Genomic DNA, 22,644 nt, shown 5'->3' with positions numbered 1-22,644 from the left:
ATTCCATCAACACAAGGATTTCTCCTTGCACGATGGAGTGTTGCTCCCCTCCTGCCCCCATGCTCTCCCTAAATCTGGTTGGGGGCATATTTGTTTTTAATTGATTTTAGCCATGTTTTATATATTTTCGGACATGCATACCACTTGGATATTGCTTTTTTTTTTTTAAGCAAGCAGCTTACAAACTTACTAAATAAGAAATAAATAAGCTTTTGGGTCACTTTTTAAAGTTCAATACTGCTTTGTGTCTGCCTTATTTTCCCAAGTGCACCATGACATCTATCCACAATTCCTGCTCTCTTTGCTCAAAGTGTAGTTCTATTTATCAAAGTCATCAAGACAACCACAACCGGGGGGGGGGGGGGATGCAATATACATGCACAGATCGTGTGCAACAAAATCCACAATCAAAAATAGCTTTAAAATGCAGGCAATTTTGACTCAGAAAGCATCATCCATTTTAACAATTGTGTCCTAGTTTTGATGGCTACGGCAAGGAACTTGGTAGGGTTGGAATCTACCATTAAAATTGAAACATAAACTTCATCTGAGTTTTTCCAAGTGTAAAGAAGGAGCTGGGGAGATAAATCGAGATCTTATATCCCTATAAAAATTACAATACAGAACATGGGCTAACATTTCCACTGAGCCACTTCTGCAAGGACAAACTCTCAAATGCCAAGGCCACCTAGTAAATCGATCATCCCTAACTGCTGATGGCAAAGAATTGAACCTGGCCATTGAAAATGCTCTCCTTTATCTGAGACTATTTAGTATTGCTAAATAATGGTTCTCATCAAAGCTACTCATTAATTACATCATTGAGGATAACCCTACCTGTGTTCTCCCTCCGTGAAGCGCCCACTTGACTCCCGCAATACATCTACACCATACATGTAGAACACTCTCTTATACCACTTTAACCGCCATGGCGTCCCCGAAAAGAGAATCATGGGAATTGTGGTTTGTTGAGGGTGTTCACAACTGTGCCCCTGCAAGGGGTCTCTTTTAACAACTTTTTCAACCCAAGCTTCAGGAAGAAGAAGAAGAAGAAGAGTTTGGATTTGATAACCTGCTTTATCACTACCCGAAGGAGTTTCAAAGCGCCTAACAATCTCCTTTCCCTTCCTCCCCCACAACAAAGACTCTGTGAGGTGAGTTGGGCTGAGAGACTTCAAAGAAGTGTGACTGGCCCAAGGTCACCCAGCAGCTGCATGTGGAGGAGCGGAGACGCGAACCCAGTTCACCAGATTACGAGTCTACCGCTCTTAACCACTACACCACACTGGCTCTCCAGGAAACATAGTATACTGCACATTTCTTATGTACATAAATAAACTTTAATGCAAAATATGTATTTTGCTCTTGCTACAGTGCATATCACAGAGAAACACTTTGATCTTGCATAAACTTTTCCTACTATTCATGGCAGCAACTAAACATTTTGCGGTTGTTGTTTTTTTCCTGTCACCTGGTTATCTGTATCAGCTTACAGCAAAGATACCTAGAATGATGACGGGTGTGATTTAAAGCAAGTTTCTAACTCTTTGGGCCTGCAGTTCTGTAAATATATATACCTGGAAATATCTCCCCTTGAGTATAGTGAGGCTTTCTTCTAAGTAAACATGCCCAGGCTTGCACGGTCCAGAAGCAAACCTGGTGCACTATAGAATACATATCCTCACAACTGCGATGTCAGTTTGGCTCTGAGCAAGATTACTTACTTGAAGGCTACTAACTGGCTAGTTGGCTGATAGCTACATAGAACAGCATTTTCTGTGACATAAGGTGAGTTCACACAACTCCTCCCCCCCCCCACACACACACACATTGGCAGTACAGTGGTACCTCGGGTTACAGACGCTTCAGGTTACAGACTCCACTAGCCCAGAAATAATACCTCGGGTTAAGAACTTTACTTCAGGATGAGAATAGAAATTGCACGGTGGGGGCGCGGCAGCAGCGGGAGGTCCCATTAGCTAAAGTGGTACCTCACGTTAAAAACAGTTTCAGGTTAAGAACGGACCTCCAGAACAAATTAAGTTCTTAACCTGAGGTACCACTCTATAGGTGATTAGGGTTACATGGGGCAATGGCAACATGCAACCAGGTCACACTCCCTCTGCTATGCAAAGCAGCCATACACACATATCAGCGCATGGGAACAGGGTTTCCCCATTGTGTTTAGCAGGCTGAATAGGGTTCCATTGAGACAGGTGTAGAGCCACTGCATACAGCTGCCAAACCCACACCTGGAGGGATGTGTATGCCTTATGTGTGTTGTTGGAGGAGTGTGGGTCTAGTTTGCTTGAGTCCACAACCACTTCCTGTGTGTTTTCACTGTCTGTGTTAATGTGGCTCACAGAGTCTAGCAGAGAGTGTTTAACTGAACCACTGTGACATTTTTTTATAATGCTTGACCTCAAAAGCCAGAATATTTGTCCCCACTTAATTCTTTTGCATGGAAAAGCAGACTTTTTAATGTGTTAAACAGAGAATCGGGGAATCCATTTTAAGTACATTGGTGTTACGCTCAGATATTTTAAACAAGGTTGTTTTGGGGAGACATTCCACGTAATTTATTTATTTTATATCAAAATGAAAACTACAATTTTTAAAATCTCATTTGATTTTCTACGTCCATTTTCAATTTGATTTTTCGTTAGCCTGAATGGGGAGGAAACAGAGCTAGGTTTTTAACACTTCTGAGAAAGATCGCTAAACAGAGGAAGCACAGTCTGAATGATTACGTGTCAATCTATGAATGAGCTCTTTTTGCCAAAAAGGCAGATGCCACTCAGCTGGAGAAAATTCTGAGGTGAGAAGCAAAGTTGATGAAACATTGAGAAAGTCTGACATATGAACAAACTAGGTGCATTTACCTAGAGGAAGACACTGCGGTGGAAAATGAGGGGCTTGATGGAGACAGATCAGTATCTTTTAAAAAAAAAAAACGTGAGTGGAATTCACTTTTTAGGAGCCAACTCATGAAACAACAAGTAACTGGCTAATGTTGCAGTAAAGAAATAACCAGTTTGGAATCTGAACAAGACAGACATGCCTTCATTAAGAATACTTCATTTCATTTCCTCTCCCTTCTGGCTTTTTACATTCCCCCTCTGGAAGCCAGCCCAGATTCTGTGATTCCTAAGCATGCTCAGTCTCCACTGGCCAGTTTGGGTTCCCCTTTCCTTTAGGGTTACCCCACTATAGAAATATTGTACTCCTGGAAAACTTTGAGATTCCCCCAAGCCTGTTTCCATTGTGGAAAGATAAAGACCCACTCCCAGACAATGAGTTTGTATTAGGATTGTACGGGGAGGTTTTGCAATCACCTTCCCTAGATATTTTGAGCAGCATACATGACTCCTTTAAAATCAGATTTGGAGATTCTTGCAGGTGTACAGGGTTAGATTAGATACCACCGACTTCAGTTCTAGGATTTCATGTAGATGCACCTTTGACTTTGATTCAAAATTGGCTTTCGCTTCAAAACTGAATGCCACTTTTTTCCAAAACAGGCTTGTATGTTGGAGTCCATGATTGTCCGCTGGTGTTCAAGCAAATGTCTCCCTTACTACACAAACACTCTTTGCAAACGTACTTATTTTTTCCATGCCGTATTAACCTAAAGCAGTAGCAGTGAAATGTTCGCAGAGCCCAAGGTATGCTACTTATATCGCCTAATTTCCCATGTAGCCTTCCAATAAGCAGCATGTACTCTCTGGTGCCTTGTACAACATTAAGCATCCTGATTAATAATTCAAAAGGTCTAATTCTTAGTCTAAATGGAGCAAATAACAGTACTGTACTGGAATTTTGGGGAGGGGAGGGAGGAAAGCAAGTGAGCTAAAAACTTCCAGAGCTCTTCAAAGGCAAAGATGCAAAACATTTTTTTCAGTCAGGCAGAAAAACGACCAGAGCCCTTGCATTTTCTCCATTTCGTACCATTCTCCCATTTCAAATATCCTTGCTCCTAAACTCGAGACAACGTGTGATTATACAGAAGTGAAATCTCTCAGGGAAATGAGTGGAGGTGCTTAAATTTGTTCTGATTTACAAAGGCGGCATATTTCGCCACCCCCTTTAAAGTAGTGGAGTGGGAGGGAGGGGGGAGACACCTTCCCTCCCCCCCCCCTCCATATAATGGCAAACAACCTCCTGCAAAGTCAACTTCTTTTTCTGAAAGTCATTGCTAGTTTTATAATTTCTGAGTCATTAGATAACAGATAGAACTCCACACTTAGTGGTTTCAAATGTTTATGGTCTGCAATTCATTCTTAATGAGCTCTCTCCATGTCTTTATTCTTCTTCACACACCCCTGCTGGGAAATGTCTTACTCTGCCTTGGCTTTTTGTTAATGATTCCACAATCATTTCAGAGCCATTTCTTCTGCCTTATGTAATTCTGACACGGCATAAGAGTCGAGCTCTGCAGCCTCACAGTTGGAAATGTAACCTTTAATGTATTAATTTTTCTTGCTCAAAACAATTTAACCTCTGCTGTAGTTTTCAAATTGCTAAGCCTCCCAATTAAACGCCTTCCTTAAAAAGTCCTAGAGGACTTCCCCAATATTATATTTCAACAAACCCTACCTAAGACGAGCTCCCTCAACCCCTCCCCCGGTATACTTTACACATTCATTATCTGTTTTGCAAATGCGATCCATGTTGTTGATTTTTTAAAAAAAATAAAACAACAGGAGGATAACAATTAATTAAACTGGTTATGAACGCTAAATAAAAGAAACTGCACAAGTGGAAACAAATTATTGCAGAATTAGGAGAAAGATGAGTCATTGAGGCAAAAGGCATATCTGTCATATTCTCCCTGGCAGCCAGGGACTGGCTGTTTAGATTAGAACTGTCCACATGAAGATCCAGCCCAAGCCAGAAGCGGTCAGAATGTGAAAATTAATCACGGCAACATGAAGTCTCTATCCACTTCTCTCTCTCTCTCTCTCTCTCTCTTCACCACCTGGTACTTAATAGCAAACATGTCCAGCAAGTTGTAGGGCCTGCTGGAGAGATTCTGCACCAGCATCAGGCTGAAGGTAATACTTTTTCATAGTGGGGAAGGTCGCCATTTTTATTTATTTTTTTAAAGCATTTTGGCGAGACATTATCTCCCATCACTTATATGGGCACCACTGCTAACAAAGTTAACCAGGTGGCTGACTGCAGGCATGGCTTCATTTATTATCTCAGTACTAATCTGGTCTCGTGTTAGCAGGAGCGATCTCACTCACTCTCACACACACATCTAATGCTATGGTGGCACTTAGGTGTTGCTTAAAAAGAGGACCCCCCCCCAAAAAAGAGGACAGAAAATACACAGATTTGTAAAGGGGGGGAATGTGACCAGGTATCTTACTTGCTCAGTCCAGATGCTAACTACTGACAGGCAACTCCGAAGCCCCAACTCTCCCTTCTTATGGTTCTTTTTTGGACTTGGACTTCCACTAGACAGCCCTTCGGTAGAGGACTTGCATTTGACAGCTCTTCAGGCAGAGAACTGTCCTCTTTGTGAAGTAGGTCGCACACCCACCAGATCTACAACTGTGTGTAGCTTCATACTAAAACAAAAATTTAAAAAAAACCACAGCATCATATAAACCATTATACAACAGTATACAAATTAGTATATGTGGTAGTCAGTTTGCTGGGAGTGTCCTGGGACCATATAACACCAGTCCTAAAGGATCTACACTGGCTCCTAGTGCATTTCCAAGCACAATTCAAAGTGTTGGTGCTGATTTTTAAAGCCCTAAACGGCCTCAGTCCTGTATACCTGCAGGAGTGTCTCTACCCCCATCGTTCATCCTGGACACTGAGGTTCAACTCCGAGGGCCTTCTGGTGGTTCCCTCACTGTGAGAAGTGAAGTTATAGGGAACCAGGCAGAGGGCTTGGTTGTGAGTCCCACTCTGTGGAATGCCCTCCCATCAGATGCCAAGGACGTAACTGACTATGCAACCTTTAGAAGACATCTGAAGGCAGCCCTATATAGGGAAGTTTTTAATGTTTGGTATTTTATTATGCTTTTATAGTTGTTGGAAGCTGCCCAGAGTGGCTGGCACAACTCAGTCAGATGGGCAGGGAACAACAACAACAACAACAACAACAACCCTATTATTATTATTATTATTATTATTATTATTATTATTATTATTATTATCACAGAGTGTTTAATTGTGAGCATTGAACTGGAAGGGCAGCCCATTCACTTCAGAGGAGGGGACTAAACAAGGAAGAGCATAAGAAGAATGGTGATGAATAAGGCCAAAGGCCTATCCAGTTCACAGTTCTGTTTCCCACAATGACCAACCAGATGCCTATGGGAAGCCTATAAGCAGGAGATGACAACAATAGCCCACTGTGGTTCCTCAGTAACTAGTATTTACAGCCATGAATATCAGTTACTAACACTGGATGTAGTATATAGCTATCATGACTAGTAGCCTTCATCATATGGAGAAAGATAAGTAATCATCTTTCCCTCCAAGTGAGTCATTGGTCTGATGTACATATGGGCAGGGGGACGGGACATGTAGAGTTCTTGACTGGGCCATTCATAATACAGTGGAACCTCAGTTTTTGAATGTAATTTGTTCTGGAAGTCTGTTCGACTTCTGAAACATTTGAAAACAGAGGATCAAAGGGATGTCAGCAAGTTCAATGGGGAAATTTAAGAAACGAGCCTCAGAAGTCGAACGGTTTCCAAGGCGTGTTTGAAAACAGAAGCATTCACTTCCGGGTTTTTGGCGTTCAGTATATGTTTGAATGTATAATGTACATTTTCTAGCATGCCATTAGGTATTGCACTGCAGATACTTTTTTATATAGAACAACCCTTGTAAATTAGCTTTCTCGGCAACTCTTTTTTGAAGCTGCAACTACAATTAAAATAAATTGAAAACTCAAAGTTTGGGGAACGTAGCTCTTAACCGGCTGAAATGATTGACAGACCTTTACGTATAGATAACAGTAATATATATTTTACGAATCTTTGGCAAGAAGAAAGCAGGAACCAAAACAGAAATACCCATTTCATAAGTGTGAAGACAGTTAACCTTTAAACAGATGGATAACTCCAGACAGCACTGTAAAATTAATAGAGCCTAAACGGTAGGTCTCAAAGCTACCAAATACATCTTTGGAGACCATGTTTTTGAGATAACCATAAATCATTTCTCCCCTTATCAGTCCCGTATGCATATATTGGCTCCAAGGCCTGTTAAGCTATAAATATGTATGCCACAACACATCGTCAACTGATCCAATACTCTAATATCAAAGGTTTGTGATCTAGTTACTCACACTGTACTATCCGCTGGTTCCCATTATATTAGTCATAACAACCATGTTATTGCCAGTGAGGGCTTGAGACACATCTACCGGGAGCCCTTGAATTAACTCCAAGAGCACTTCCCATGGGGGTGGTCATTACTCCCTTTATCTTATTTGCAAGGCTCTCGCTCACTAAATCATGCCTTTTATCTCAAATATGTTTTATTCTCTCCCCAGCTGCATTGCTGAAACTGCAAGTAACTATATGCTTATGTGAGAGGCAACATTAGAGATGGGGGAAACCAAATACTGCACTTAATGCGCCACATCTGAAGCTGGTCTACCCTGTGGCAAAGCTCATGTTCTGACGTGTACCGCAAGCCGATGCATGCTTATCAACCACCCAAAATTAGTAGGCAAAGTCACGACGCTAAGCTACTACCAAAGCGTGCTCAGCAACTAATTCCATTCATGAGTGTTACATGGTCAAATTCAGAACCAGAATGTAGACTGCAAAGGGACTGAACCTCAAAGCACAGTGCAATGTAGCTGCCAGTCCGGGGGAAACCCTTTCAATTAGTGAGAGAGATGACATTGGCTGCAGAATAAAGATGAAACCTGATCTGATGTTCTCTTGCCTGGATACCACATGGACTGCTGCTAATTATGAAGCCGCTTGATGAGCAAACAGCACTCCAGATTTAGAACATTACAGCAGGCATCAGTCAAGTTGTAATTTAAAGGGCCTAGTCGAGGAAAAGCCTTTGGTTCATTTAGCATAAAATCTACCACAGTGAAATGGGTAACAATGTGACAAATTAGACAGAAGAAGTGGAAATGTTTTCACACGGGACAGTGGTTCCCAGCTACTGGGGATGGGGAGGTATCTGAGCATTTGGCAGAAATAAACTTCTGAGGTGTCATTTATCTTAACGTATGTGGTTCGAACCCCTCAGAACATTAAACAGCTTTCCAACGGCAAAACAGAGCTTTTGTGTCCCTTTCTCTCCCCTGCAGCCTTCAATGCCTTCCGTAAGGTGAAGTCTTAAGGGTCAGGGGATTCTTGGAAATGGTGTGACTGCAGACATAAAGGGTCAGAAGAAATCATGGGCACACACACACCTTGTGTGAGTGGAAGTAGCCTTCTGCTTGTGCTAGACACCTTCAGATTCACTTGGAGGTCCAGCCAGAGTTTCCCCACCATTTTTGCTCCCCAAACAAAACAACAGGTCCGTGTTACATCTACTGTTTCAAATTTATATTTTGCTTAGGCAAGCAGCTTTCTTTGCAACCTGAGAGCAGTGATTGCAACATGTTCCTTTACCCAATCCTTAAAAAAAACCAATACTGTATTAATATTAATATTCTTAAACTGATAACCTGACAATGACCTAGTTCATATGATACAATAAGCCTAACTTAAGACTGTGAAAACATGCGAGGTCCTGAGGAGGAGCTGCTTCACGCCAGCCTGGTCTTTTTTTTAGCACCCTAGCAAGCTAAGTCAAGATTTGGCTTGACCATGGTATCTGAATTGGGACTCATGGTTACACTTGGGCTTACTGAGAAGCGAGGTCGACCACAAGCCCTGGTTTGGATGACACATAAAGCAAAATTTTGGTTTAACTTGGGATAGAGGGAAAAGGGAGTGGGGTAGCTGTGAGCTCTTATCTAGGAACCTGCACATTCTCTCAGTCTTACTAAGTTACAAAGGGACACGGGCGGTGCTGTGGTCTAAACCACTGAGCTTCTTGGGCTTGCAGATCGGAAGGTCAATGGTTCAAATCCCAGCAACGGGGTGAGCTCCTGTTGCTCTGTCCAGCTCCTGTCCACCTAGCAATTTGAAAGCACATCAAAGTGCAAGTAAATAAATAGGTACCGCTCCGGTGGGAAGGTAAACGGCATTTCTGTGCGCTCTGGCACTTGTCACTGTCCACCGTGCGCCAGTAGCAGTTTAGTCATGCTGGCCACATGACCTGGAAAACTGTATGTGGACAAACACCGGCTCCCTCGGTCTGAAAGTGAGATGAACGCCGCAACCCCATAGGGTCCTTTATCTTTACCTTTTACTAAATTACAGTTTGTCATACTGTGTTTTGCGAACCAACTCTATGCAATCCTATGGGTGCATGCTAGGAAGTAAGCCCGCTGAACTCACAAGGAAGCTGAAATCATTCTGGGTGCTGCTTTCTGTGTGCCTCTCTTTGCGTTTGAGAGAGGGTCATTAGATCATTTGTTGAATGGCATACATCCTAAAACATCTATGGATAGTAGCTTAAATCCGAGGTGAGTGGAATTTATTTTCTTCAACTACAAGGATTCAAATGGAGCTCACTTTCCTGCCCTTCAGCCAAAGTCATAAAATGTATATTAAAATGTGAGAACTATTTTTCTAAAAAGAAATAATTGCTTTATAGCTTTGGGGACATTATCTTACAGGCCATCATCACCTCTGACCCATATGGAACTTTTCTTTTCTTTTTCATTTAAGGAAGCAGAATTACTCCCAATAAGTTATTCTAGGTGAAAGTTGTTTTGAAATCACTGTTATTTTGTACATTGACACCTGCATTTACATTACACAATTAATGGCTACAAAACAATTGCTCCAGTGACTCCCACTGGGAGTTTGTGCCAAATCTGCTAAAATCCAAGGAGAACGAGTCCTGTTTCAAGTAGGGATTTTTATCGTGGGACAACTGCAATCAAGGCTGCACTTGCAGTAGGAAAAATATATCGAAGTCTGTATTTAAGCTGCAGTCCATAAGAGGCACTAGATGCAAAACCAATCTTATGATCTACAAGGGACAATTGATCTGATGAGCAATTGGTCTACATCAACAATAGGGAACCTTTGATGCTGTTGGATTCCAGATGCTGCTGGTTGTGTGAAACAAATAGAAAAACCAGACTAAGGACTGCCTAATTCCATATGAACAATCAGCGGTAGCCTTTCTTTGCCCCCCAATACCCTCCTTCTAGGCTACCAAGCTGAAATTAGGCTAAGAACATTTGTCCCTTGGGACCCTTGTCCATTCCTGCACTAATCATTACAGGTGAGAGATGTGGGGATGGTTTCCATTTCATCTTCTGGAACATATCGCAAGTGGCCTGCTTCACAAAGTTAACATTTGAACTGTTTCTCCTGACTTATTTTTTGTGCATTTTCAGTATCACACTATGATAGGATGTCATTAAATTCTGGAGCAGTAGCCTCTTTAATAGCAATATAATTGTTGAGAGGAGGCCATAAACCTTTAATAGACTTTCAACAAACACTTTCCATTCTAGCTAGCTGCTCTGGTTTTAAAAGTATACGGCTGCAAATAAGCTAGAAGTGCCACTCAATCAAATTGCGATCACAAATAAAAAAGCCCAAACACTGTACTGCTGCTTCCTGGAGCGGTTCTGCTCCCTAACCTCTCTAGTTCCTGCAGCAGCAGCAAGCTGATTAATGGAAGGCCAGTTGAGGACAAACCTGAGCACTTTGCTCATGAAAACTTAGCACCTCTGTTTGATGCCAGAGCTTTATGATGTCGGAACTTCTGCAACTTCCATTGCTAGTGCCAGAAATTACCTCTAGTAAGTCTTGTGCACTGCATCAATTCCAGTGTTTATCTCAACACAGGCATTTTAAAATAAGCATATAGTAAAGCAAAGGAAAGTCATTCAACAGAAGAACTGGATTTGGTTTTTTTTAAGAGTGTGCAATTCATGCTCTTAACTATCAGTTTTCCTATTCCTGCAAAAGTGGCGCATTGCAGGTAGGCACATTGTTAAACAATAGAACTCACTTCCACACGAGGAAGGGGACAACAACCAACCTGGATGGCTTTAAAAGAGGATTAGACAAATTCATGGAGGTCAAGGCTTTCAGTGGTTACTAGCCACAATGGCTACATTCTTCCTCCACTGTTGCTGGGATATGTAACTGGAGAGAGTGCTGTTGCACTCATGTCCAGATTGCTGGCTTCCCAGAGGAATATCATCAGCCACTGTGAGAAAATGTTGCTGGACAAGATGAGCCATTGGCCTGATCCAGAAGGCTTGCATTATCTTCATAAGGAGATGTATCCTTCATAAAAAGTACCTTTCTTTCCCCCACCCCTACTTGTTTTAAAGGAAAGTAAAGTTGAAACAACAACAACAAATTGACCAGCTGTCTAAGTATTATATGAGCGACACTTCTGGTGTCTAGCTTTTGCTACGATAAATGCTAAGATCTCATCCGAGATAGCTCTCTCCAAAATACTATCCCTTTTAAGAATTAAGAATATATTTGGCATTTGTCACAACTTTTGTCACACATTTTTCACCATCCTTGTTTAATAACTGTAGTGATTTTGGTAAGTGTTAGCACATTGACAATAAAAAGGGAAAACCACTGGGAGTTTGCAGTTATTTCATTCCACAGTATATAAATTAACAAAAAGCAGAGGTTTATGAATGGGCACAAATAAAAGCAAGATGCTCAGTGGGACTTTGATGATAAATCAGCTCTCTGACCAATTTCCTTGAGCCTTTAGCATGGTAAATTTGAAACCAGTGAGAGGCCTACATGCCTCAATGCCTTCCTTTCCTAGCATTAAGACTGGCCTAAGACTAACCAGGAGGTAGTCTTCGGAAGCAAGGGACTTAGTTTATAACCAATACACGTGTTTACATACCACAGAGATAAATATTTTGCCATTTTCTCTGGAAGACTTACCAAGAAGCACTGAAGGAGGAAGCTCGAGTGATTTGTGCTTCCTTTTTCCTTTCCGTTTGTTTTGTGCTTTCCAGATAATATGCCCAGAGGGAGCATGCACATTTCTCTTGTGAAGATGCACATGTAATCCTGATGGAGGAATCCTCAAACTTTTCTCTCCAGGTTTTCCCTTTGTTTATTACAGTGGAAGGGGAGGGGAGTTTGGTTCCCCATCCTTTCTTCCTTGATAATTTACAGAACCACACACACAGGAACAGTCTTTGATGTGCACTTTCAAATTGCTGTACTTATGCTCTAAATAGGTTGACCATATTTGGAAAAGGATTGGACTCCTGTTCCTTCAAGAACCTTAAGGTAGACCTAAGTTTCAGAGACATCAGTGAAGGGAAAATGCTTAAAGTTGCTATGCTTGAGAGCTTGTGAGAGGACAGAAACTCTGCCCTTTTTATAATGAGGTCACCCTAATTCTATCTTTACAACCAATCTTCAGTGGCATGAGCCTTAAACAGTAAGAGAAAAAGTGTGGGCAATCCCAGTGGGATAGACTCAAGTGATCAGCCCAAGGCAAGGAATTATTAGATGTAAGGATCAAAGACCCAAACTTTACTTCATGTGAAAATGGCACCCTGAGAGACAGCAGAATGAAGGGCAAGGCCTAAGGCATAGACATCTGAGATCCTGAAATCAGAGCAGAACTCATCAGAAACTCTCATCCCACTCCTCTTCCATAAGAAGTCTGTACTTATTTCTGAGAGAACACTTGGGAGCCAGGCCTGTGATAATACGGCAAAGAAGACTGGTGTAGAAAATGAATCGGAAAAGCATTTAATTTCATTTTTTTAAAAGGTAATCGTTTAAACGGGAAACCATGTGCTAATTTGCAGGAAAGATGTGGATACAGCTCTCCATTCTGTTCTGCTGAGGCTTGAGTACACAGAGGAAGTGGAAGCGATATATAGATCAAGCAGGTCAAGTCAAGTCAGGCAAAGGTCGAGCCCAAGCAAATTCAAAACAGGTGCCTATGCAGGTCAGGACCCTGGTCAGCTCCTACCGGCTGAGCTTAGAAAGAATGTGTGTCAGCCAATAGCTGGGGCCAACTGAGACCTTGTGTTGGCTGGCAAGGCGTGCACTGTACTTGGCCATGGCAACTTGAGGAGGTTGCTGTGATGAAGGGCCCTTGCCCGGTTATGCAAGTGCTCACTTCTACAACTGGGAAGGAATGAGGATGTTATTGAGGACTATGTATTATGATCAGGAGGGCCCAGGGAAGGGGCTAAACCCTCCAGTGAACCAGCCTATATTTCTTCCTCAACTGTATCTTCCTCAGGATAATGTGAGTGGTCAGGGTCAGGGGCCATTACATATACCAGTACTGCAATGGTTACACATGTCCCACTGAATGGTCTTTTAATGCAGTTGGGACTACAAATGCCTAACACTTGTTCCATGCAACTAGAGCTGGGTCAGGTCTATATTTGTAAATTCCAATACATTTATAGACATTATGTTATATGTTGCCACATATACATTGACATTTAATATGCCATATCTACACATAAGATGAGCCACAATTTATAGTGCACCCTTTACAACTGAATTAGTTTCCATGCATTTTGTAGTTTTGGTATCTATACCCCTGTATTCGGAGACTAGAACTGTTCGTTTACTACAAAAAAGCAGAATTTCATTATTTTTCACAGAATTCAATATCCTGAGTGTCCCAGAAGGCTAGAGGACACATGACTGAGGAAGCTAAACAATAACTTTATTGCCTCTCTCCAGCTAGAACAGAACAAACACAGGAAGTTCCTAACTCCACCCAGATACAACAAAGTCCAGTGCCATCTAGTGACTAAATTATATTATGACACTATACACACCAAAAAACTAATTTGGAATAACCTTATAGTGAATCCTCTTTCACATGATTTTGCTTCTTTACACAGAGAGCACAGGAACTATCATTCAAACTAGATTTTGCATGTATGAGTCATTTCATTTCAGTGCTATTCCCAAATTACTGTGTTTAGGAGTTTCAGGACCTCAGAGAGAAAAATGGAGAAGAATGTAAGAATTTAATACAATGCATTTACATTTCCCGGATCAAAAAGGGAGTGGTAAATGATCTCTGTACTCTTGATATATGTGAGGTGCTTCTATGGTAGAGACATCAGTGTGGGCTACAATTATTCGCACCATTCATGAAATATAAGTTTTATTGCTGCTTCCCTGGAGCTGAAGGTCCAACATTTTTGCCTGAGAAAATTTAGCAGAAACGTTAGTGGTAACTTTGTGGGCTACTCTTTCCCCTTTGGAAGCTATTTATATCCAATTATGATCACAAACAAAAAAGAAAACAGAGTAACCAGAGAGAAGCAGCTCCACTAGAAAAGTGATACTCAACTTTGAAGAACTGAGTGAAATCTTGGCTCACTTCAGTTTTGTCATATTTTGACTTCTGTGAAGCTGGCTTTCAGGTCTCTGATGGGAATTTCAAAGTCACAAAATCCTTCTGTAGTGTGACATGGAGACATCACATAGTTGATGCTTGTGCCATACACCGTATAATTATGAGCAAATGTCAACACACAGTGACACAGCATCACAAACATATCAAGGGAAATAATGCAACGTGGAAGGGTGTCATATTGAGATTCTCTCACAGCTAATTCCATCTCAAACACATATTCTATAAGTCCCTTCCTTCCTTCCTTTCTTCCTTCTTCTCCTGTGGACTCACTTCAGTAAAGTATGCAACAGAATGGTCACAGAATCACTGGATGCCCCTGAGCAGGTTACAGTTTCTCAATCCCCATCCAATTAAAGAATTGCAAAACCCTTAACTTGCCTCAACTGGGAATTGATGCAGAATGAAAAGTCTTACAAACCTTGAGTGGTTTGTACACCTGATGCAGAAATGAGAACAATGCCTAACAGCTTCCAAGTCCTTTTCAAGCATACGGATGAGGGAAGTATATACACAAGCATCTGTGGGCATGCAATGCAGGAATATGCAGCTGGCCCATACAGGAGCCAAACCCACCATCTTGGCAATATCAGGAACACAAGGGGTTCCGCTCTCAGTTGTTGTTATGATTATTAATTGAATTTATATACCGCCCTATACCCACAGGTTTCAGAGCGGGTCACAGGATAAAATCAGAATATAAAACCACAAAGTATATAATCAAAATAAATCAACAACAACTAAATAACCCACCCACCCCCCATTTTAAAAGGGCATAGGATGTCACTCAAATCAACCAAAGGCCCAGTTAAAGAGGAACATTTCTGTCCGGACCCTAAAGGTATATAAGGAAGGCGTCAGGTGAACCTTCGTGGGGAGAGTATTCCGCAGATGGGGAGCCACTGCAGAAAAGGCCCATTCTGGACCTCTCAAAGTCTTGAGTTTTGATAGGAAAGTATTTTATATTGAAGCATCCAGCCATGTGCCAAATTTCAAATTTGCAAGAAATTATAGTAAGAGTCCATTCCATCACAACAGGAAAGCTACAGCTTCTGCAGGGGTTACGTTTCCAGCTGTCCTGAGCACCAGCAAAATTGCAAAAAGCTGGAACGGCTGCCGGAATGGCCCCATGCAACCATCCATACCTGTCTGAAGCTGGAGGGCTTTTTACCCACCCATCCCCAACTTGCTTCCCAGGCTCTGGGGATGTCTCACAAGCATTCCTGCAAGCTCTCGGGCAGCCCTTTCGAGGGGTGGGGGCTTTCCCACTTTTCCGTCCTTTTTTAATTTTGGGTAATCAACATAAAGCTGCAATCGCATAAGTGAAATAAGCATAAGATGCCAGTTACCTGTGTTGCAAGAGAGGGAGAAGCAGTGAGATATGGTGCATAATGCAGACACGTGTCATGTAGGAGTAAAGTGATCCGTTCAACATAAACCTTTTATTTTGCATTCCAGAAGGTGTGCAATCGAAAAAAGCCATGCTAACAATAAATGCTATCCACCTGAGGTCTATAGCTTGTTTTGCGGGCAAGCAAGTTACATTTTCTGCTATTATTAATGCATAGCAAGGCCTTTTTCATATCAATTTGAAATTATACATTGGGGAAATCCCTGTACAACAGCAGCCAATGCTTTGTTTCCTCTGTGTGGCCCTTTGCAATTACCAGAATGTGCAAATATAATTTAGCTCAGGTAAAATTCAATCAGTCACCCCAAGCACAAAGAAATCTCCATCTCCCAGGAAAAACACACGCACGCACACGCATCAGAGTGTTTCCCTACAAATTGCACAAGGGAGCTGTAAGAATTTCTAAAACAAATTTATTAGAATATTTAAATTCAAGTTGTGATGGAAAATTTACTTAGATAGGAAGTGTGTGTGTGCCTTGAAATCAAGGCAAAATAGGGAGATAGCTTTGAAAGCTCCACATTTTTTACACAAGGAGCTCCCAGTCAAAACTGCACACAAGATATTCAAGCTGATACATCACAATATATAGACATACTAGCAGCAATGAAAGACAGCAGGCACCAGACCAGGAAAGGGTTATTTTGAGATCCTAGATATTTCTATTCGATTGACTGGGGCACCCCAGCCACTCTGGGTGGCTTAACTTTATGAGGGTGGGAGACTGGATCCGGCCATTGGGCCAGATTGTTATATTCCCCACCTGCCAACTTTGGCATGTGGGCAGAGCCACCCAGCTGTCAGTCACATGACATCACAATGTTTGTCAGTGACCCTTTTATGCCCACAAAGTATTCCTCGAGACCAGACAATCAGATGATGGTTGGATCTTGTGGAGCCCTCCTTTGAAAGACCCACCAATCTTGCTGAACCTACTCTTACAAAGCTGCTCCACAAGACCTGAGCTCGCATGGGCTCTATGCATACATGAAGCTAATACAGTGGTACCTCGGGTTAAGTACTTAATTCATTCCGGAGGTCCGTTCTTAACCTGAAACTGTTCTTAACCTGAAGCACCACTTTAGCTATTGGGGCCTCCTGCTGCTGCCGCGCCGCCGGAGCACGATTTCTGTTCTCATCCTGAAGCAAAGTTCTTAACCTGAAGCACTATTTCTGGGTTAGCGGAGTGTGTAACCCGAAGCGTATGTAACCTGAAGCGTATGTAACCCGAGGTACCACTGTATGGGAATTGAAGGATGGCTTGCTCTCATCTTCCACACATGCAGCGTGCATGTGTGTATAGCACCCCAGCATGGCAGGCAGGTATGCACCTGTTTTCACTTCCTCAAAATGTAGAGTGAAACAACGGGTGCAATCCCACGATTACATGATTTACTGGCATGAATCTGAACCAGATCATGGTGTAACAGTTGCGCTAAGCTATAAGTAAATTTCCTTTATTTCATACTCCAGTCCCTCTGTGTGCATAATTTTACACAAAGTTTTCAGAGCAAGTGTTAACAGCAGTTTCAAGCCAAAACTTGTTTCTTCTCTAATTTTTTTTGGAGTGGCGAGGGACGTGTCATGCACTGCATCCCAGCTGCTCTTTGGGTGTCATTCTGATAAGTATGCTGTCTACAGTGTCTCCCTAGGGAATCAAGGAAAGGTAGTGATTATGGCTGTACACACTTGTTATGGGGATTACACAGTAATAAGGATGTTATGCCCTTAAGAATAAGCAAATCGTGGATACAAAAAACAAAAAAAGCGGAAGCTAGAACTAGGTGCACACAGCATTGTTTTCAGCTCAGCTGTAGCTTATTATAATGCTGTATTGTTAGGAACCGAACCTGAGCAAACTCAGCGGGACTTTTGTCATTTACTTGAAGTGGATCAAGACCCAGCCTCAACTGTGTTAATAAAGGAATATAGGTGCTAATAACAGTTACATTTAAAACATCCTCAGGCCACCTGTAGTTATTGCACTGTGCAGCATGTCACAAGATATCTCTGTGTTAAAAATGTACACCAAGGATTAATCAGGCTGTAAGACAATTAAAAGACATTGCTGTTTTGCAGAATTTGACTGCTAATATCATGGGGGAAAGAGACAAGAGCCATATCAGCAACACTAGAATGTTCTCTGGGACTATCTGAAAACTCCAGGGAGGGAGGGAGAGGGAGAGTATTCTTCCTGGCAGTGCATTTGAATATCTGAAGAGATCTCCAGTTATTACGGTGTGCAGGAAAAACAATGCCACTTAAGTGTGAAGTGTATTAGGCAAACAAGATCTTTGCTTTCCCTGTAATTCAGTGTCCAGCATTTCAATTCTGCACCGATCTTGCCTTCAACACGATGCAATTTATAGCAAGAGAAAACAAAGGAAATAAAGTAAAATCAAATTAAAGATTGGGAAAATCACTTTTTAAAATTTCTAGAGCATGCTTTATGCCTTTAAGTGCTGCCAAAAGAAAAACAAACCCTTTTTTGCAGAAGCTGTTGTTGCCAGATTAAAAAATAAATAAATGTCCAGATGTCATTATTCCCCTTTACAAATTCTCAGTCCCTTGAACAGTCTGGTTGACCTTTTTATAGTAATTTATCTTTTGGCATCATACAGAAACTGGAAATTTAAAGGAACAGAAAGTCATTGTCTAGCTCCGAGGGACTTCTGGCAGTTCCCTCACTGAGAGAGGCGAAGTTACAGGGAACCAGGCAGAGGGCCTTCTTGGTAGTAGTGCCCACCCTGTGGAATGCCCTCCTATCAAGTGTCAGTGAGAGGTAGATAACTATACAACTTTTAGAAGACATCTGAAGGCAGCCCTGTATAGGGAGGTTTTAAATGTTTGATCTTTTATTATAATACAGTGGACCCTCAGGTTGTGAACGTGATCCATGCAGGAGGCATGTTCGCAACCCACAGCGCCGCATCTGTGCACGCATGTGACGCGATTCAGCACATGCGCAAAGCGTGATTTAGTGTTTCTGTGCATGCGCGAGCGCCAAAACCCAGAAGTAACCCATTCCGGTACTTTCGGGTTTTGGCGCATCCGTAACGTGAAAACACGTAACCTGAACTGTCTGTAACCCAAGGTACCACTGTACTTTTATATTTGTTGGAAGCCACCCAGGGATTACCGTATTTTTTGCACCATAACACTCACTTTTTTCCTCCTAAAAAGTAAGGGGAAATGTCTGTGCGTGTTATGGAGGGAATGCCTACGGGTGGCATGCCTACGGATTTTCCTCCTCTAAAAACTACATGCGTGTTATGGTCGGGTGCGTGTTATAGAGCGAAAAATACGGTAATTAAAGTCAGTGTGTTTTGGTTACATCTGACCAACTGCTATTTACATGCCACTTCCTGTCAAGCCTTAGGTGCAGAATGGCTTTGTTGGTAAAGAAATCTCCAGCTGTTCTGCATAGGAATAATATGCACAAGTGGGAAATTAATATTTATTTAGCCTACACTAAGCTGATCTACATCCCACTCCTGTGCTCCAGTGTACAGTTGCAGTAAAGCATAGGACAAGATGCTTGGATTCCAGCACCAGCACAAGTGACGCTGCAAGCTGCCTGCAGTTCTTAGTCCAGCCCTTGACATAAGTTTTGAGGTTTTTAAATAGGTGGCTCTTTTACAATTGCTTGGAATAAGTCCAGAGGCACAATACTAAGTCACATGGGAGAACAGAAAAGGATGAATAGGAGATCAGAACAGTAATGTCTCCATCTTGAGGAAATCCTTCTTTCTTCAGGACCCCCCAGGACTAGCACAACCATGTGGCGAGGAAAAAATAAAGGTAGCTAAAGGTGGGGGTTGGGTGATTTTAGATACTGCTATGGCAGCAGTGAACAACTTTATTTAGGTTGCATTGAAAGGAAGATGTTTTAGCAGTTGAAACACAAGCTTTTGTTTGTGCCAGAATAGCTTTAGCAAGGGGATAGGATCTGTTTTACTGCACTTTTATGGGTATTTAGAATCCTTGCCCCTATCTTCCTGAATTCTATTTCGATTGTTTTAGACCCCACTTCAGCATTCTAAGCAGGTAGACATACACATGTGTGGACATCTCTTGATGGCATGCAGGCGGTTATGTGAATAGCTTCCAACTACAGTCGACTCTCAACTTAAATGGGGGTTAATATCCAGAGGCAGAGCATAAAGGCAAAATTGTGTATAGTCAAAACACACTCTCCCAAGGCCGCTGAACACTTACTAGTGGGCACTCCCCACATAAATGGCAGTATTTACCACAGGACTCACATTCCCTCCAACAGTCAAGCATTAATCTGGAAATAATACATTGAAAGCGCTTAAGACCTTGCAGGATTCATATTTTGGATTTGATGCTGGGAATTTGAGATGCCTGGTATATACTTTTCTTTAGATTTTTATATCCTACCTTTTCTCTAAGGAGCTTGAGGTGGCATAAATGGCTCTCCTCCTCCATATTATCCTCACAACAACCCTGTGAGGCAGAGTAGGATTGACAGATGGTGACTGTCTCAAGGTCAGTCAGTGAGCTTCGTGGTGATTGGGCATTTGAACCCCAGTCTCCAAGGTTTTAGTCCAACACCCTAACAACTATACCACACCAGGAGAATTGAGTGACAGAACGCTGAGTCATAGAATTGTACAGTTGGAAGGGGCCATGAGGGTCATTGCAGGAATATTTTGCCCAACATGGGACTTGACCTTGAGATTAAGAGTCTCATGCTCTACCAGCTGAGCTATCCCAGGTGACTTTTCACCACATGACTTTTTGGTTATGCAAATTTATTTCTCTCACTTTAGAGCTTTGACCATCCGTGAATAATACAGAAAGTAAGACTTAAACATGCAATCCTATACTTTTCTGCTCAGAGGAAAGCACCACAGACTTCAGTGGAATTTACCGCCAGGAAAGTGGGTACAGGTGTGTAGCCTTAGTGCCACTTCCCATCAGTTGCACAGATTTTTCTACTCATTGAGTTGTGACTGGATATAGATTTAGTAAAAACAATACACTCTAGAGTCAAACTCGGTTTGTCCAATAGAAGAAATGGATCGTTTAGGCAACCCATTTTGGTAGCACTCACAAGCAATGCCTGAACTGGCTTTCAGGTTTCCTGCCCCAATGCAATGATGTTACCCCAACCTGCATTATGTATCAAGTGAATGCTTTGGGCGGAGAGGGGAAATGCCAGCTCTGCAGTTATCTTGTGTGGCCCTTGCTATGCTTCTCTGGCCTAGATGTGTAATACAGATACAAAAGGCTGCATCTGTTAACATACACTACGGAAACTGGGTGCCATCAAACCATTCCGATATAAAGCCCTAATTTAATTGTTCTAAGGGCAATTATTTGACTTCATGATGCATGCTTCCTATCTTCCAATCTTATCACCTACATTTATATTTTCAAAAAGGCGTTCTTAAGGGCTTCAGACCTAACTTGAATTTAATAGGATTTACTTCCGAGTATTGCTTATGAATGTGGTCTTAGCCACTGACATCTCTAAACAAATGGCTTCTTTGTCTGGCATATTTCAGCTCTAAGCATGTACACTGTAAACAAATTGCATGAAGCCAAATGCTTTCAAAAACAGCCGTTTGGGTTGCTGACTGGCTTGCTCATATCCATTCCTGTGCTGTGCTACTTATCTGTCCTTTTATTCGTTTCTCCGCTCTTCCAAATCTCGCCTCCTTTTTGACCTTTGACATTGACTCTCACAGTCAGTGACTGCTCTAGTAATGCTGATTGTCCCATTTATCATGAATTTCATTTCTCTCCTCTTCCTTTCAAGTCACACTCACACATCCTGTTTTAATGTTGCACCTTAAACACCTCTTTTTGTCTTTAACTTACAACCGACTGTATAAAATGACATCAAGATTGTAACATCTCCTTTGCAACTAAAGTGATGGCATTTTTTAAACAGATTGCTAACACTTCTCTTTATTTGTGTGGTGTATGCACAGAAATTGCAGCATATGTGCAGGTGCTAAATGCTATGATCCTGAAAGCACTTACAAGTTTGTATACTGATTTCAACAGGAAGACTTTTTGTGAAAGTGTTCTTGGGATTCTAGTGCAATCATTTTAAAATTTGGCTGTCAAGAGTATGTACTGACACCTTACAAGGTGTGACAGCGGGAAAAATCCACAAGAAGAAATTGAGACGGCAGGGCTTTTTAGGCCCGAAGTTTTAAACATTTTGCTTTACATCAGTGTAACCTGAAGCCTCAGACGTACTACATTTGCTGTATCTTAACACGAAAACTTGATGAGTCATCAATCTAAACCATATTTTATCATTTCCTGGGGTCTGAATTTGCAGAGCCAATAAGACACCATATTCAAATAAACACAGCATCTCCCTGTTCAGACTGCTGTACTGAATTCAGATACAAGCTGTCCCTATATTTGTACAAGTGTTTGCGTGAAAGAGCGTTGATTTGTACAACTCATCTATGGTGCACATAGGCACACAATGAGGTTCACCCATTAAATATTACATGTATGTGGCGCTACAAGTGTACAGCTCAACTACTGGTGCGCAGAGGTATATAGTTTGTACACTTGTTGAATGTAATATATGAACACCTCCATTATGTTCTATATAGAAGAGGGCAGGGAAGGGGCGTGTGATGTTGAGACCTCTTTTCAATATTAGAATGTATAGAAGATACATCTGGGTGAATCAATACTACACTTGGTCCGCTTTATAGATCTCTTAAAGTGGTTTCAGTGTGTTTCTTCTTTTTAATACAGTACCCATAAAAATA

Source organism: Podarcis liolepis, assembly GCF_965112155.1.
Source record: "Podarcis liolepis genome assembly, chromosome: 8".
NCBI classification, from domain to species: Eukaryota; Metazoa; Chordata; class Lepidosauria; order Squamata; family Lacertidae; genus Podarcis; species Podarcis liolepis.
The sequence above is the reverse complement of the archived record's forward strand: the minus strand, read 5'-3'. Positions refer to the sequence as shown.